This window comes from Macrobrachium nipponense, chromosome 12, assembly GCF_015104395.2.
Source record: "Macrobrachium nipponense isolate FS-2020 chromosome 12, ASM1510439v2, whole genome shotgun sequence".
Lineage (NCBI taxonomy): Eukaryota > Metazoa > Arthropoda > Malacostraca > Decapoda > Palaemonidae > Macrobrachium > Macrobrachium nipponense.
Window position 1 is genome coordinate 38,159,991 of NC_087205.1, and position 14,991 is coordinate 38,174,981.

Genomic DNA, 14,991 nt, shown 5'->3' on the forward strand with positions numbered 1-14,991 from the left:
CTACTTGGTTTCTTAAGTATGAGACTGCTGTGGTGTTGTCGACGAAGATCGCAACAACCGACTCCAACAGTTGATCCTGAAATGAAAGAAGGCCTAGGTACACTGCCCTTAGTTCTCTCCAATTTATTGATATGATCCTCTCTTCCTCTGACCAAAGCCCAAAGCGGCTTCGGAGCCCAGGTGCGCGGCCCAACCTTGATCTGAGGGAGTCTCAAAGTGAGCGCGGAAGCAGAAAAATATTTCTGGGCTCAGCTCGTGTCGCTGCGCAAAATATCCTTTAATCTATTATTTCTAGGGTAAATGTACTAACACATACCAGAGAATAAATAAATAAAGAAAAAGGTCAGTACAACTGACTCGCTCACCCTCCAAGAGGGTGTCGGTATGAACACTATGGCGAGTGAGACCACTACCACAAGCCGCTTGCCAATAGAAACTCCCACTACAAAATCCCACAAGAGGGGAGCCGACCCACAGAGTGGGCAGCAACTACTACTACTCCATCCCATGCTGCCGACTGCTGCGCCTCTGGTGGCCATCCTTTTCAGTTAGCGCACACTGTATACACGTGCCCTTTTTTTTGCTCTGTGTTTTTGTGCCCTTATTTTTGGATTTACTTATCATGGAGCATGCAGCCATCGCAGCAGCTAAGTTAAGTACTCAATGTTTATTGCTAATTGGTTTTTTTTCCGTCCTTGAGCTAGTATTTGCCGTTTTTTAGGTATAAATACGAACTCTAGGTCGGAAGCATGGCAGCATGGTTCTGCCTCGTGGCGGGTCGTTCTTGGTCTTCCATACCCAGAACCTTCCCTTACTTTAGTACGCTCTATTTTAGTCATCCTATTTGTTTTAGGGTACAGTCTACGCGGTTTATGTCATGCATGCATGTCTTTTTACCTTACGTAGGCTCCTTCTATCCAGACCCTAGCCACGGCTCTTAGTATCGGCCCGGCTAGCTTTGAGTGGTAGACTTTCTTCGGGTTAGTCGTACACTCCTGGATTGTTTCTCCTACTATTTTGTTTCTTTTCTTTCTTTCATGTTTATTTATGATGTTTTTGTTAGTGTAGGCGTCTGGCTTCATCTAGCCTAGGTTATGGCCCATAGGGCCCATGCGCTACCGCTCTTCAGTCGGTTGCTTCCTTATAGCTTCTCTCTGATCAGCCGGTTGTGTATTCTAGGCCTTTTCGTTTCATTGTTTTGTTGTTACCGCCCCGTGGTCACTACGTGATCACGGAGCAGCCAGACGCCTGTCCAGTCATCTTCCCTCCTCCCGCTCTTCCATAGGGCCGGGGGGAGGGTTGGTCTGCCCACGCTCGCTCCGCATACCCGAGCCTGCCTCCACTCTCCCCCAGGCGGAGGGAGTAGAGGACGGGACAGACACCCAGACTGGACTCGACCTCTCCAGCTTCTCGGTCCGGCCGGAGGGCTAAGGGGGGGGGGGGGACTGGCCTTTCCCCCTCCGTCGCTTCTCCGTCGCTCCGTTGCTAGCGCGAGTCTGTGTGCCCTCTCGCCCTTTCCCACCTTACTGGGGCTCCTTTTCTACCGGAGCTCCGGCATCCAAGTGGAAAGGTGCAAGTCCACCCCGCAGGGTGGACTGAGGCATACAGTTGGTCTCTACTAACCCCTCCGTCGCGCTGAAGTCGCGACACGCTCCGCTACGCACTGGACTTAGTCCGGTACGTTCGATTTTTATAGGTTTAAGAATCGTTATGTAAATAGTAAGTTTATCATTAAGCTACCTTAACCATACCCCCTCCCTTGTCTGCCTCACCGGATCTCTCCGGGGTTATAGCCTATTCAGGCGTTAAGGGATGGGGTTATGCCCATTTTTTTTCCGAGCTCCGGCATGCAGCGGAGTTCTTCTGTCCTTTAGCTGTAAGTGATAGCCTTTAAGATGCTCATGTGTCTTTTCACTTACAGACCACCAACTGAGCATCGGGATGCGCCGCCACGCTTCAAGACCCCTGTGGACATGAAGTTTGCCGGTCCCATGCTCCATGCGCGACTCAGCACGGGGACCTCCAGGTCTGGTATCACGAGACATGCACCATCTGTTATGATCTGGTGAGCCAGCTCTTAGACGGGGTAAGTATTTCCAACTCCGTTAGCCAGTCCCTACTTCGTTATAGTTCTTAAGTTTAAAAAATTCTAATCTTTCTTAAAACTTAAGATAAAAATACAGGGGATTTCGCATCCCCTATAATTTTAAGTTAAGCTTTTAATTTAGTTTTAGTTTATTTTAAGTTTAATCTTAAAAACTAATAAATACCCTCTCTTCCAGGCTCCGGCTGTGAAGGACACCGCACTGGCAACCCTGCGGGCTGGGTCGGCGGTTTTGGGAAGAACGCCGCCAAGGGTATGCCCTACATTCTCGAGAAGAGGTTGGCGGGTCCTGATCTTCCCCGGAGGCAAGTCAACGGGCTACGTTGACCCAGCAGAGGCGGCCCGACTATTGCGTTCATTCAACAACAGCTCGTGCCTCGTTGACGGATCCAGGCCAGGACATCTCCTCGGAAGTCGCGACATGGATCTTAATATGAAACCCATGGTAGGTGTAGACGACCTGTGGTCGAGGTGAGTACGATTGGACGCCCAAGGGATGCCCTTGGGTGCCACTGGATCTTCTACCCCTGCAAAACTCTCCATCCTTCCAAGGCTTTACAGGTACAGAACTGTATACTCTCCTGATGCTTCCGTTAGACCTAAGGTCAAAGGACAAGCTGTAAAAACCTTGACTAAGACGTCGTCGTCGTCTAAAAAGACGGCGTCGGCGTCATCATCATCTCGTAAGTCTCCGGAAAAATAAAAACCCCGGAGCAGAGAGGTCTAAAGCTTCTGGGTCCGGCTCCAAATCCTCTAGGAGTAGATCCTCCAGGGAGAGATCACACACTCCAGCGGAGAGTCAACCGTTCCACTACCTTTGGGTTCGGTTCAGAGCCACCCGTCCACCTCCGCAGCAGCTCCGGCTATGGACCCCAACACTGGCCTGTTGCAACAGTGGGCGATCTGGTGGGGTCTCTGAAAAACCAGTATGGAACAGATGTTCTCCCGGTTGTCTGATAGGATCAGCTCCCCAGGACAACATTATAGCCGGACTGAGCCAAGCTCCGCTAGCTTCTCCCCCACCTTCAGCACAGGGGGAGCGCAATTGCCTCCGTATGACTCTCTACCATCCGTTCAGTATGAACAATCCTTGGAGAGTAGCGTCATACGCCCCCTTCCAGGACGGGCTTATTTCTATCCCGGAATGTGGAACTCGTAGGATTGAAGACTTCGAGTTCTACCCGGAAGACCTTCAGCCTCCGTTCATCGGCTACGCCAGGCTCACCGCCGCCTCTGCCATGACTCGAGACGATAAGGTACCGAAAGAGACAGTCCTCTATTCACGAGACCAGGCTCAAAGAGAATGGCTCAGGTGTCTAGAGGACATGGACTGTTCGAACACGAGAATACAGCCATTTTAAGAGTCCTTTCACAATCTTTACAATGGAAGAGAGTACCCCGCTCCCTTTCTTGACAAAGATTGCTACGGTTACCATTCCAGCAGCCCAGAAGGGGATTCGTTGCCTCAGCTGAAAGAAGCGGACCCTACGTCTCCTTTACTTCCTCAGCCGGTGAGTTGTGGGAAGATCTGCCCAACACTTTTTCTGCGGGCAAACTCAAACCAGACTGTGCTATGGAGCAGTTTGGTGAGAAGCTGCCTAGACTTCCGGATAGCCTCATTCAGGCAGAATTTGATGCCAAGTCTAGGCTGGCCAGGTCTATCAATACCATGGCCATGACCGAGGGTGGCTACCATTTCCTATGGTTCTGAGCCACTTTTTAAGCTTCTCACCAAGTCTCTGACTCAAACGGTGCAGTCTGATATGTTCGAGTTCGCCACGGCTAGAACAAGCTGTAGGAAACATGTCCTCCAAGAAGCAACGATTCGGCATGAAACCGAACTAAGTTGCTTGCATCGAACATCTGGGGAGCAGACCTCTTCCCAGATGCGAGGTGAAGGAGGTCCAGGCAGAGGCTACAAGGCTGAACCAAACCGCCTTAAAGATCGTTGGGGTCTTACGGCCAAGAGACGCCAAGATCAAGTGGTCAGAGGTAAGGCTCAGAAGAAAACCCAGACGTTTCCAGCCTTACAAAAGAAACAGCCACACTTTACCCAGCCGGTTCCAGCTGTCCCGTTGGTGCAAGCAGCCCAACCTTCTACTCCAAGGCTCAATCGCAGCCAATCTATGTCATTTCCCCCCAGCCTCAACCCTCCACCTCTTACGCTCTCTCCCCAGCCTTCAATCAAGTCTTCGAGGGACAGGCTTCCCAGAAGTATGACCGCTCGGGTAAGGGAGGCAGAGGTAAGCGATCCTTTCGTCAGAGAGGACGGGAGGGTCCTTTAATAGAGGAAAGCATTTTCAGGGGAGGCCGCGGAGGCTACCAACACCAATGAGAAACTTTCAGGTAGGAGGGAGGCTGTTTCACTTCCGCCACCGGTGGAATTTCAGCAAGTGGGCGCAAAGCATTGTGTCAAAAGGCCTGGGTTGGAGTTGGGTAGCGAACCCGCCCCCATCCAGACCTTTCCGCCAACTTCCATCCAAAGAATTGACGGAGTATGCGGAGGACCTCCTTCAGAAAGGAGCTATAGCGAGAGATCAACAGGTAAAAGTTTCAAAGTTTCAAGGGCGCTTGTTCAGTGTTCCAAAGAAAGGCTCACAAAAAAGAAGGGTAATCTTAGACTTGTCCCGCTTAAACTTAGCCATTCGCTGCGACAAGTTCAAGATGCTCACGATCTCGCAGGTACGGACCTTACTTCCCCCCCCGTGGGGCCGTCACCACCTCTATCGATCTTACAGACGCTTACTATCATATCCCTATTGCAAGGCACTTCCGTCCGTATCTGGGCTTCAAGATAGGAGATCAGCCATTCTCCTTCAAGGTAGTTCCTTTCGGGCTCAACGTAGCACCCAGGGTGTTCACGAAGTTGGCGGAAGTGGTAGTTCAACAACTAAGATCGCAGGGGGTTATGGTAGTAGCGTACGTCTCGACGATTGGTTAATCTGGGCTCCAACAGTCGAGGAATGCCACAAAAGCAACACTGAAAGTGATTCAGTTCCTGGAATATCTAGGCTTCAAGATAAACAGGACCAAGTCAAGACTCACGCCAGAGTCAAACTTTCAGTGGCTGGGCATTCAATGGAATCTATCCTCCCATACTCTGTCGATTCCATCAGCCAAGAGGAAAGAAATAGCGAAGTCAGTAAAGCAATTTCTGAGTCACAAACTTGCGTCAAGAAGAAACCCAGGAAAGGATCCTGGGTTCACTCCAGTTTGCATCAGTGACAAACATCTTGATGAAAGCCAAACTGAAAGACCTAACCAGAATCTGGCGCTCACGAGCAAATGTCAGGTCCAGGGGACAAATTATCCTCAGTCCCTCAGATTCTACGGAATCGACTACGCCCGTGGGCAAAAGTCAAGAACTTATCAACTATCAGTGCCCCTTCAGTTTCCTCCTCCGGGATTACCATCCACACAGACGCTTCGTTAAGCGGTTGGGGAGGATATTCTCAGTTCAAGAAAGTTCAAGGAACTTGGTCACCTCAGTTCCGTCAGTTCCACATAAACGTACTGGAAGCAATGCAGTGTTCTTGACTCTAAAAATAAAAAGGTTACGTCCGCCGAAGTACTCCCACATAAAGCTAGTCTTAGACAGCGCAGTGGTAGTCCATTGTATAAACAGGGGAGGCTCCAAAGCCGTCATCTAAATCATGTCATGGTAGCCATCTTCTCCCTGGCGGACAAGTTCAGTTGGCACCTCTCCTCCACCCATATAGCTGGAGTGAGAAATCGTCATAGCAGATGCTCTATCCCGATCAGTACCTCTAGAATCGGAATGGTCCACTGAGACAAGCAGTTCGTTCCAATGGATTCTTCAGAGAGTTCCAGGCCTACAAGTGGATCTCTTCGCATCCCAAGCGAACACAAACTCCCATGTTATGTGGCCCCCAACCTGGACCCTCTGCCTATGCCCGGACGGAACGCCCTGGCCCTAGACTGGAACAACTGGGAGAAGATTTATGTCTTCCCCTCCAAGTAAATCTTCTCATGAAGGTACTGAACAAAACTCAGGACATTCAAGGTCAAGTGGCTCAGTAGCCCAAGGACTGGCCGAAGAGCAATTGGTACCCTCTAAATTCTGGAACTGGGTCTTCGTCCTCTTCGAATTCCAGTCCCCAGGCTCTCCCATCAGTGCAAACGAAGACTGTGTTCGATTCCTCAGGAATTCTCAAAACCCTAAACTTTATGGACTTCATGAAGTTTGCAGCGAAAAGAGATGCGAATATTTGACCCTCAAAATATTCTCTTCTTGGGAATCTGATAAAGGGAAATTCAACTTTGAGACAGTATGACGCGGGCTGTCAAAAAGTAGCAACCTTCCTGAGGAGAATCAGATATTAGAATCATGACAATCAATTCAGCTATACCTTTTTTCAGATCTTTATTTTTTGAAAAAGGGCTAGCAGCTAGCACCATTACGACAAAACAAGTCAGCCTTGAAAAAGATTTTTCAAATTTGGTTTCAACATAGACTTGACAGACTACCTACTTTCTCCGTCTATTCCCAAGGCTTGTTTTGCTAGACTTAGACTTCTGTAAGGCCTACGTCAGTATCATGGTTCTAAATGATGTTCTAAAGCTGGCTTCAGAAACTGATAATGACACATGTTCATTTATAATGCTCTTAAGAAAAACTCTATTTTATTAAGCTTGGCCTCAGGAGCTAGAATTTCAGAACTGTCGGCATTATCCAGAGATCCGGATCATATTCAATTTTTCCCCACAGGGAAGTGCTACTTTCTCCCGGAACGTAGTTTTATAGCAAAGAATGAAGATCCTTGATGAGGTGGGAAACCATGGAAGGTTGTACCCCTTCCCAAGGATATATCTCTTTGCCCAGTATCGACTTACGAGCCTTTTCTGTCAGGACCTCTCATCCTCATCGGTCCTCTCTTTAAGAGAGAAAAAGGTGGTACTTTTATCTATTCAAGGCATCAGGCAGCGATCCTGTACTTTATTAAGCAAGCCAATCCTGACTCTTTCCCAAAAGCACATGATGTCAGGGCAGTAGCCACCTCAAATTAACTATTTCCCAACATATGAATTTCGATGAGTGAAAAAATATACTGGATGAAATCGCGACAGTATTTAAGCGTCATTACTTAAAGTCCTTGGAAGCTCTGAAATTTTTTCAGCGTTGCGGCGGGTAACATAGTTTCCCCCGACTCTGCTAATCTTTAGTAGAAGATCCAGTCCTCCTTTCTACCTGTCTCACCAACAGTTTTGTCTATGCCTGTCAGGTTCATCTACGTTTACCTTGGGTCTTAGCTGCTCTTATGGTGATATGGTGGGTGTCCCTTATTTTTTTTGCTAGGGGCACTCACAATCGATTGTATGTATTTGATTTATTTGATGTGATCCCCTTATTTTTATGCTAGGGGATACATCTTATTTACAATGGTTACGGGTTTTGTATATTAAGTCATATACAATTCCCTTCATTTATTATATCATTGAAGGTTTGTTCTGTTCAAGTTATTGTTATAATTGCTTTTCAGTTTTTTGTACATATCTATACACAGATACTGCTTTTAACATATTCCATGTAAGCCCTGTATATGTAAAAATTAAGTTAATTTTAGAAATATTATTAGCATTAAGTTTAATTTTAAGTAATATTTCTATTTTGATCATTGTGTATATGTATATTTATTAGCAATTATATTCCTTCCTTTTTATGTTATCTTTTTATTTGAGACCCCTTTTTGTTTAGTTGAATTTCTTTACAATCTTGTGCTATTTTCTCTGGTACGATTTCGCGCAGCGGACACGAGCTGAGCCCAGAAAAAGGGATTTTGACGTAAGGAAAAAAATCTATTTCTGGCGATTGGCTCGTGTCGCCAGCGAAATCCCGCCCTACCCATCCCATCGCTCAAGATGTCTGCTAACTTCAGGATGGCCACCAGAGGCGGGGCAGCAGTCGGCAGCATGGGATGGAGTAGTAGTAGTTGCTGCCCATCTGTGGTCGGTCCCCTCCCCTTTGTGGGGATTTTGTAGTGGGAGATTTCTATTGGCAAGCGGCTCGCGTGGTAGTGGTCTCACTCACCATAGTGTTCATACCGACACCCTCTTGGAGGGGAGCGAGTCAGTTGTACTGACCTTTTCTTTATTTTTTATTTATTCTCTGTATGTGTTAGTACATTTACCCTAGAAATAATAGATTAAAGGATATTTCGCTGGCGACACGAGCCAATCGCCCAGAAATAGATTTTTCCTTACGTCAAAATCCCTTTTTTTTCAAAAATTCACAGCGCGCTTAGTTTTCAAAATTAAGAGTTCATTTTTGGCTCCTTTTTTTTGTCATTGCCTGAAGTTTAGTATGCAACCATCAGAAATGAAAAAAATTATCATTATCATATATAAATAATGCGATATATGATAGCGCGAAAACAAAATTTCATATATAATTGTATTCAAATCGAGCTATGCGCAAAACGGTTCAAGGTAACAAGTTAATTTTTTTTCGTTGTAATGTACACTAAATTGTGATCATTTTGGTATATAACACATTGTAAAACGACAAAAGCAACACAGAGAAAATATTATCACAAAATGATGCTTGAATTCGTAACGGGCTAACGTAAACAAATATTTTTTTCAAAAATTCACCATAAATCTAAATATTGTCCTAGAGACTTCCAATTTGTTTCAAAATGAAGAAAAATGATTGAAAATTACTATACTGTAAGAGTATTAGCTTACAATTGCAGTTTTTTTACCATATCTGACGAGTTAAAGTTGACCAAATGTCAAATTTTTTTATATATTTTTTTATATGCAATTATTTCGGAAATTAGAAAAGCTACAACATTCAAATATTTTTCGTTTTATTCTACATGAAATTGCACATATTTTCATATATAAAACTCTATGAAATGCCTAATATGAAATGGAGCAAATATTCCGAGAATGTGACGTACGCATTTCGGAGATTTGTGGGGGAGAATCTGCGCATGGAGGGAAGGAAAGTTTTTTTTTTTAAATTCACCATAATTCTAAATATTGTGCTAGAGACTTCGAATTTGTTTCAAGATGAAGATAAATGACTGAATATTACTAGACTGTAAGAGTTTTAGCTACAATTGCTTTTTTTCGACCATTTCAGGTAGAGTCAAAGTGACGAAGGTTGAAAAATGTGTCACTTATCATTTTTTATATGAAAATATTTCAAAAACTGATAAAAGCTACAACCAGGGTGTTGTTTTTAGTTGTATTGTGCATGAAACTGCCACATTTCCATTATATAAAACTTTATGTAACGGCTAATTTAAAATGGTGCAAACATTACCACAATCGCACGTATGATTTTTTTCGGAAGAGTTACCGCGCGGACGTAGGGAAAACGTTTTTTCATAAATTCACCATAAATCGAAATATGGTGGTAGAGACTTCCAATTTGTTGCAAAATGAAGGTAAATGATTGAATATTACTAAAATATAAGAGTGTTAGCTTACAATTGCGTTTTTCAACTATGTATTTCGGTAGAGTCAAAGTTGACCGAAGGTTGAAATTTTGGCACTTATCGTTATTTATATGAAAATATCTCAAAACTGATAAAAGCTAAAATCATGAGTATTTTTTAGTTGTATTCTACATAAAAATGCGCACATTTTCATATATACGAATACTCCAATGTAACCGGCTAATAATTTAAAAATGGTACAAAAATTATGTCAAAGTGACGAAATAAATTTTTTGAGATGTGTCACTGATACTTTTTAGTGCGGCAAGAAAGAAATTTCGCGCTTGCGCAGCCTGCGTAACGATTGTAAACCAAACAACACCTTGATCCGGAACTCTCAGCATTCCCAAGGCGCGTGATTCAAAAGTTTTCGGCTGGTAGGCCCTATAGTATTTTTCTGCGAATTTTTTAAAAAAACAAAAAACTTTTGTATGTCGACGTAAAATACGTCCAGTCGGCACCCGAGAGACAAAAAATGTCGACGTAAAATACGTCCAGTCGGCGTTAAAGGGTTATCAATTGATTTTCAAGGGAAGGTTTTGTAACTGTCAACGGCAGTGTTGCCAACTGGTGGACAGAATAGGAGGTAACAGGGTTACCAATGTGGTAAATTTTGGTGCAGTTTTTGGGGATTTAGGGCCAGATAAATTATATTAAGGTAATGTTTATTAATAAAGTGTTTCTCAAAAATTCACCATTAAACAAAATATTGTGATAGAGACTTCCAATTTGTTGCAAAAAGTAGGTAAATGATTGAATATTACTATATTGTAAGAGTTTTGGCTTACAATTGCGTTTTTCGACCATTTTGGTTGAATCAAAGTTGACCAAAGGTTGAAATTTTGGCACTTATCGTGATTTATATGAAAATATTTCAAAACTGATAAAAGCTACAACCATGGATTTTTTTTGTTTTATTTTACATGAAACTGCACACATTTTCATATATAAAACTTTATGTAATGGCTAATATAAAACGGTGCAAAAATTACGACAAACTGACGAAAGAATTTCTGAGATTTTTGGCAGCTACCGCACATGGATGTAAGGAAAGTGTTTTTCAAAAATTCACCATAAATCGAAATATTGTGCTAGAGACTTCCAATATGTTCCAAAATGAAGGTAAATGATTGAATATTACTAGAATGTAAGAGTTTTAGCTTACAATTGCGTTTACGACCATTTTGGTTGAATCAAAGTTGACTGAAGGTTGAAATTTTGGCACTTAGTGATTTATATGAAAATATTTCAAAACTGATAAAAGCTACAACCATGGATTGTTTTTAGTTGTATTCTACATGAAATTGCACAAATTTTCATATATAAAACTTTATGTAACAGCTAATATAAAATGGTGCAAAAATTACGACAAAGTGATGAAAGAATTTCTGAGATGTGTCACTGATGCATTTTAGTGCAAGAAGAAAGAAATTCGCGCATGCGCGCCTGGGTAATGCTTGTAAACAAAACAACAGCTTGATCCGTTAAACTCCAGCATCCCTCAAGGCGCGTGATTTCAAATTTTTTGCAAACTAGGCCTATAACTATTTTCTGCGAATATTTAAAAAACTTTTTGTAGTCAACGTATTGTACGTCAATTAAGCTCCCCGACAGACAATTTTAGTCGACATATAATACGTCCAATAGGGGTTTAAGTGTTAACTAACCTCTTCTTTCTAAAGGTACACAGTTATAATTTACATTGAGGAGTACAGGAAACTCTTGCTACTATTCGTCGACAACTTTGGATCCCCAAGGGAAGGCAAGCAGTACGCAAAGTGATTAGAAAATGTGTTATCTGAAGGAAAGTTGAAGGTAAACCCTGTGTTTACCCTGGTCCCCCTTCTTTACCTTTACATAGAGTTGTTTTCAACAGACCATTTGAGAATGTAGGTGTTGATTATGCTGGGCTTATTGTCATTACAAAGACCGAAGATAATGAGCCAAGGAAGGTTTATATCTGCTTGTTTACTTGTACAGCTACAAGAGCATTCACCTAGATGTGGCATTAGATATGACAGCAGAATCATTCTTATTAATTTTTTGTAGATTTTGTGGCACCTGGTCTGTTCCTTAACAAATAATTTCAGATAATGGGACAAAGAACCACATCCATTTCAAAGTACTGTAATGTAACCTATAGTTAAAAAAGTTACTGCAAAATTAAGTTATAACCTTTACAGAACAATGCTGAATTTAATTCCACCTCTAGGTAACAACTCTTTCATGCAATCAACAATCTAAATTTATTATCAATCTGTAATAGAGAAGACACTTACCTAACTCCATTAACCAGCTCCCTTCAGCAAAATAATCAGAACATTATTAGTAAAATTTAAACTCATGACTACAATTAAAAGTGTACTGCAACATTCACTGACTTATGACAATTTATGTGAACTACAAAATGAACATAAAATTAGGCATTAACTGAAAATAGTACAACCTACCATTTCAGCAAAACCAGACCAATAAGTCAAAACTTAAAGGAGAAATTCAAGTAAAGTACAGTGGTACCTCGAGATACGAAAGGCTCAACTTACGAAAAACTCAAGATACGAAAGCCAATGCGAAAAATTTAACGGCTCTACATACGAAAAGTTTTCAAGATACGAAAGGTTTCTGAAAAGTCCGAGATTCGCCCGGATAACAATTTTGAAACTCGCGCGCGCGCCGCATATTAGTACTAGTAGACTCGCCACATCCTCTGCTTCTCCTCCATTGGTTCCTGATGCAGTCACCACCATGAGATCCTTCTCTCCTATTGGACAGCATCCCTCCCATAATGCATCTTAAACGTACGTGGTGGCGTACCTATCTCGGCCTCTTCGTACCAACATCTTTATCGTACGCACACGGCATTCGTTTGGTCCAACGATTTCGTTTAGTAACGTAAATTTGTTAGTGATTTCGTTGCAGTACTATTATCGTGTTGTGCGAAAACTTTATTGTGTAATTATACGTATTCCGTACAAGATAACGTAGTCATGGGTCCCAAGAAAAAGCTGAAATTCACGAAAGAAGTGCATGCTCTCTTCGGAGACAAAGATGGAGATCATCAAGAAGTACGAAGCTGGTATGCGATTGATGGATCGCAAAGGAATACGGCCGTTAATCCGTCGACAATAGGCACATCCTTAAACAGAAGGATGCCAATCAAAGCAGCTACACGTCGAAGGGCATCACTATTTTGTCCAGCAAGAGAAACCCACGTGCACGACGAGATGGAACAGCTGCTCCTCGTCTGGATAAAAGACAAAGAAATCGCTGGCGATACGGTAACGGAGACAGCAATCGCCCGCAAGGCCAGCGCTATTTTTGGCGATTTGATTGCGCAGGCGGAAGGCGACAGAGGGAAGGACTTCAGCGCCAACCCAGAGTTCAAGGCTTCGCATGGCTGGTTCGCAAAAATTCTGTAAATGGACTGGCATCATTCGGTGTTGCGTCATGGGGAGGCTGCCAGCTCGGACACGAAAGCGGCTGAAGCATTTAAGAAAACTTTTGACGAGATGATGACCAAGGAAGGCTACAGTTTCCTCAGCAGGTTTCACTGTGATGAGACTGGCCTTTTTTTGGAAAAAAATGCCTCGTCGGACGTTATCACGGAGGAAGAGAAGAAGCTACCTGGGCATAAAGCTATGAAAGAACAGGCTTACGCTCGCACTTTGTTCAAACGCCAGGGGATTGCAAAGGTGAAGCCCTACTGGTGGATCACTCCGAGACTCCTCAAGCCTTCAAGGCCCACAAGTGCTGAAGAAGCTTCCAGTGTGTGGAGGGCTAATGCAAAAGCCTGGGTAACGAGGCTTTTGTTCACCGAGTGGGTAAATCTGTTTCGGCCCGACAGTGAAGAAATTTTGGAAGAGAAGCGCCTCCCCCTGAAATGTCTGCTGGTGTTGGACAATGCCCTCCCCACCTCCTGGCCTCGAGGAAGATATCCTAGCGAAGTGAGTATTCCTTCGTTAAGATTCTTTTTCTTCCGCCAACACCACCCCTTCTCCTCCAACTCATGGACCAGCAAGTGATAGCGAAACTTTTAAGAAGCTGTACACGAAACATCTTTCAAGAGATGTTTCGACATCACCGATATCACAAAATCACTTTGCGTCAATTTTGGAAGGAGCATTTCGACATAGTCATTTGTATCCGAGCTCATCGACCAAGCTTGGCAGGAGGTTTCGAGGCGACCTTTGAATTCCTCGTGGAGGAAATCCTGGCCTGATGTCGTATCCCCGCCCCGAGACTTCGAGGATTCGACGTGGGCAAAAAAAGCTGGTGCTGCAGAGTCAGAAACAGTTGGCGATCCGAAACTGTTTTGGAACCAGATCTTGACGAGATCGTTGCACTCGGCAAGTCCATGGGGCTGGTCGTCGACGAGGGACGACATCAACGACCTTCTCGAGGAGCAGGGCACCAAGAGGAGCTTAAGACGGATGACTGAAGGAGTTGGAGGCCATGCAATATACGTCGTTCAAGAGGAGTTTCTCTAGCAGCGGCGAGGAGGAGGACAACGACCCTATGACAAACGGCAGAAATTAAGGATGTTCTAGCCGCTTTTCATTAAAGTGCAATCGTTTATCAAAAAAAGACACCCCGAAAAAGGCTCACAGGTCGTATGCTGGCGCAGTCGATGAAAGTTACCTGAGTCGTTTTCAGGAAACATTGTGAAAAGTAGGCAGAAGCAATCTTCATGGATCGTTTATTTTTTAAAGAGGCCTTCAGCATTAGCAGATGTAAGCAAAAAAGGAAGAACCAAGTGATAAAAAAACAGAAAGTTGAAAGCAAAAAGGAAAAGAAATCAAGTGATAAACAGAACATTGAAAGTGGTGATGAAGTTGAAATTCTGTATAATAAATAAATAAATAAAAAAAAAAGTCTACGTAAAAGTAAAAAAAAAAAAAAAAAAAAAGTTAAAAAATCAAAAAAAGAAAAACAAAATTTTAATTTTTAGTTTTTTGTAAAGTTAAGTGTTACAGTTTTGTTAATGTGTTTTGTAAATTTTAGTTTTATAGTTTTCCTTAAATATTTTACGTTTTCGTAAAGTTAAGTGTACGTACGTACGTACGTTATCTGCCGTTTGTCCTCCTCCTCCTCTGCCGCCACTTTCAGAGATAGCCTCACTCGAAAGGTAAGCTTCCACATTTTACGTACAGTATATTTCTTGTTACCATGTACACTAATATAACAATTTATTACAGTTATATTTTGCATTTTTTTTTATTAATTTAGGTATTGAATGGTCCAAATTGTTGTAGTATTTCATTGTTTATAGGTCAATTTAGCTTTATTATGAAATTTACTGGGGTGTTTTTGGAGGGTTTGGAACGGATTAGCCATTTTACATGTAAAATGTGGTCCAAGAGACGAAAACCTCATGATACGAAAGGCGCCTCAGAACAGATTAATTTCGTATCTCGAGGTACT

General features: G+C 43.0%; 1 protein-coding gene across 1 annotated transcript in view; it reads right to left on the bottom strand.

Moving 5' to 3' along the window:
• The window catches only part of LOC135224495 (uncharacterized), a 438,160-nt gene that overhangs the window by 28,235 nt on the left and 394,934 nt on the right, over window positions 1-14,991 (bottom strand).